Genomic DNA, 3,987 nt, shown 5'->3' with positions numbered 1-3,987 from the left:
CAGAACATGTTGGAAATTGATGACGCCACTTTGAATGCTGCGTACTGAACGCAAAAGAAATCGGGATTTCAAATAAGTTTAAAAAACATTGAAGTGCCCGTGCAACAGATGAGTTCTCGTCCGAAACCCTGATACTCCGAAAGACATTGTCCAGTTTGTACACGAAGTGCGTCCAGTTTTTTGCGTGACCCTCTCTACTCTTTTGCGCATGCAATGCGGGTGAAATGATGATACCATGGCAAGTTTCAACATTTAAATAGTTCATTTTGTAGTCATTTTTAATTTCACGGTGATTTAGCTCTCCAAACAAATCGGTAAATGACTGAAAAGCAGTAAATGATGTCAGAACGTGTTGGAAATTGATGACGCCGCTTTGAATGTTGCGTACTGAACGCAAAAGAAGTCGGGATTTCAAATAAGTATAAAAAACATTGAAGTGCCCGTGTAACAGATGAGTTCTCGTCCAAAACCCTAATACTCCGAAAGACATTGTCCAGTTTGTACACGAAGTGCGTCTAGTTTTTGCCGTGACCCTCTATACTCTTTCGCACATGCTATGCGGGTGAAATGATGATATCATGCCAAGTTTCAACTTTTTCAGAGTTTATTGTGGAGTGCTTTTCAATTTTACGGTCATTTAGCTCTCTAAACAAATCGGTAAATGAATGAAAAATAGCAAATGATATCAGAACATGTTGGAAATTGATGATGTCGTTTTGAATGTTGCATACTGAACACAAAAAGTCCGGAGTTCAAATAAGTTATTAAAAATAAAAAAGAGGTGCAATGCTGGTTAATTAGTTTTAAGCCTTTCGGAATAGTGTAGACTGCACTGCACATAGCTCCGTGCAATATATGCTATTCCGAAAGGCTTGAAGCTAAGCAATGTGCAGGTGAGCATTGCGCCTCTCCTTCATCGTATCTGCACTCACGGCTTATAAACCGCTCATACTGCCTCTCTTTTGGCTAGGTGGGACTAAAAATCAGCTTACTAAGAAACTCTAGTATCGGTTCATGCCATGAACCGGTACTAAAGGTCTTCGTGAGGGCCCCAGCCTGACTACAGCCTGACACAGCCTCATTAGTACCGGTTCGTGGCATGAATCGGTACTAATGGTTGCCCACGAACCGGTACTAATGATGTCCGCCCGCCTAGCCGTTGGAACCGGCACTAATGGGCACATCAGTGCCGGCTCAAATTCAAACCGGCACTAATGTGCTTCACATTTGACCCTTTTTCTACTAGTGAAAGTACTCCTATAAAAATCTGGTTGACAATAAATCTGGCGCTAAAATTCTTGGTACAGGCTAAAACTTTCGTTTCCAAGGCATTACTAAGGTGCGTTCCACATGACACTCGTTAGTTAATGCTCTACGTCTGAACCAACAGACCCTGCATGTCTAGGCATGGATCCCCTTTGCTTGGTGCTATCATATTCAAAGAATTTAGACCAGGAATCACAACCATGCATGCGTCTCGCTTGCGTATTGATTTCCTTGGAGGAAAATAAGATAGTGAAAGACACACTTGTGTTAATAACATACGATCTGCTTGGATGAGCATATAGCTTTATTTTCATTAGATAGCAATACCTGGTTTTTCTTTTAGAGCATGGTTAATAGTATAGCTAGCTGCTGGCTATAAGCCAGTGTCATGTAATTTACAGCCCATCTTATAACCAACATGTATAATAGTAGATCAAAAAGTATATTATTTTTTTATTATGTGGCCCATCTTTCACTCTCACAAAGTGTCTAGGAGCACGTGCTAGAGCTGGCTCTTCACGAAGAGCCCACTTACCTTCTCTCTCCTTTTCTCTTTCCTCCAACTAAGCAGAAATATACTATTTTATTTCTTATAGCCCGCTGACTCAGCTCTATTATATTTGCTCTTATTAAACGTGGTCTCACAGAACTCATGCCACGATAGTCTTCCTCTTGAACAGTACAACTGGTGTTATTAGTAAGGTGGATATAAAGTATAGGTGGCTCAATAGTCCTTGCACTCCAATAAATGACGAGCTATACTTTGTGCTTTCAGTCCGGCTTTGGCCCTAACTTAATGCGGGCAAACAGGAACGCACTGTGCCAATCTACGATGGAGCGGTGTATTCAACGGCAGCTATTCATTTCATCTAATTATGCACTAATTCCTAGACAACAGAGCAGCGGGTGAGATTCCGGTAAGCATCGTCGCCAAGTGCTCCTAGTTCGTGTCCATGGCCTTATGTGCTAGCTTCTCATGAGAAGCTTTATTATCACTTGTGCAGAAAGCAGAAATATTACATGTTACCAAAAATGCCTTGCAGCAGTTATAACATAATTTATGGTGTTGTTATGCTAATACTTGCTACCTCATAGTCGGAAAAACAAACATAATAGCAACTAATGTCATGGCCCTGGTTTGATTATTAATATAGCTGCTCACTCTAGGGAATCGAATGGTATATTGCTTGACTAAGCTGAATACACATTACCACGTGATGTCTAACATATTCAGAAAATAACTCTAGGTCATATGCAATACAAACCCTAAATAACATACAGGTACACAATTTTGTCATTCTTTTAGGAGAAGACAGCTCGTCTTCTGTTGGCAGTTTGGCACCACCCAAATAGACATTAATTCTATGCAAAAACAGTAGTGGCATAGTGAAACGAGTTTTGGCTATTTTTTAGAAACGACCAGTTCAGTCGCACCAAAAAATTGCACATACTCATAAATGTATGCCAGTTCTAGATCAGTCTTCACTAAAGACTGCTCCATGACTAATTTATCTGCAAATAGAGAGATTTTGTGAGAAACTAGTGTGACTTCTCTGAAATAAACTACATAAGAATAGACACAATAACCACCTTGCTCGTGTTGACCCCCCTGCGAAGCTGCCTCTCTGTCCTAAAGTCCTTCTGCGCTTGGAATCGATGTAATATTCTACAGAGGTATTTATCTTACAGGTGTATCTTACCAATCGCAATTGATTTCTGTCCGGAAAAGAAACGACGGACTGAGGCGTGCATCTCGTATACCGGCTGGATACAAGTGTAACAGGGAAAACCGGGGTAAACATTACAGATGCTTTTCTGTATGTTGCCCCTTGTCTTCGTCTTGTTTTGGTCGCTTTTCTGTATGTTGCTTAGGACTTGGTACTTGTTTCTTTTTCTTTAATGATCACATGCAGTTCTCCTGCATGGTTCGAAAAAAAACCGGTGTAAACATTACGGATGAAAAACGGCGAGCCAAGCACCTGAAACAAATCCACCCGGCTTTATCTTACAAAGCCCATGCTTTACGGAGGTAAACCGACAATACAAGAGGGGTCTTAGAAAAAACAAAATCAGAGACAAGGATAGGATCATCTCAATACGCACCTAATCAAACATGAAGCAAACTGGAAAAGATCCACAGCGCACATACTGCTCGTCCTATATTAGCAGTTTGGCATCGCCGCCGCTGGGAACGAGTAGCTTGGCGCCGGCAGAAAACCTCCCCGCCTGAATCGCTCGAGCATACTCATGGTCATGTTGGTCCTGTCGTTGTTAGGCTTCATGGGTAGCAAGGAAGAAAGGGCTGCATGATGGAGGCTGAAAACCAACACAAAAGGTATCAATCCCATAAACCACATAGCGAAAACGAAATAACTTACTACATAGAACATACTCGGGCATGGTAGCAACTGCTGCTATCTCCGATGGCCCTGCACGGCCTGATCCAAAAGTAGAGATGCGGAGGGACTCTTGCCCAACTCTGGCGGTGGCCGGGGAAGGGAGGGGAGGGGCTGCCGGCGAGGAATCTAGGAGCGGCTGCCGGCGAGGAACTTAGAGGGGTTCGCCGGGGAAGAGAGCAGAGGGGCTGCCCGCGAGGAATCTGGTAGGTGTTCTGGAAGACTCGGTTTCTGTCGAGAGAGAAGGAGAAACGAGAAGGATGTCTGCGCGGGGTGTTTTTTTGCAAAAGTGCAAGCAGATTGAGTATAATCCATCTTAGCCTTA

At 42.7% G+C, this 3,987-nt stretch overlaps 1 long non-coding RNA gene across 1 annotated transcript; it reads right to left on the bottom strand.

The window, feature by feature from the left end:
* Positions 1–2,428: 2,428 nt before the first annotated feature.
* Positions 2,429–3,987, bottom strand: LOC123147411 (uncharacterized). Its single transcript, XR_006473181.1, has 4 exons — positions 3,659–3,987; positions 3,370–3,582; positions 2,857–3,184; positions 2,429–2,778 (listed from the first exon to the last, which is right to left on the bottom strand). It is a non-coding gene; the product is annotated as an uncharacterized lncRNA (long non-coding RNA).

The sequence above is a fragment of the Triticum aestivum genome, chromosome 7A (genome assembly GCF_018294505.1).
Source record: "Triticum aestivum cultivar Chinese Spring chromosome 7A, IWGSC CS RefSeq v2.1, whole genome shotgun sequence".
Lineage (NCBI taxonomy): Eukaryota > Viridiplantae > Streptophyta > Magnoliopsida > Poales > Poaceae > Triticum > Triticum aestivum.
Note: the sequence above shows the minus strand (reverse complement) of the source record. Positions and strands in the feature narration are given on the sequence as shown.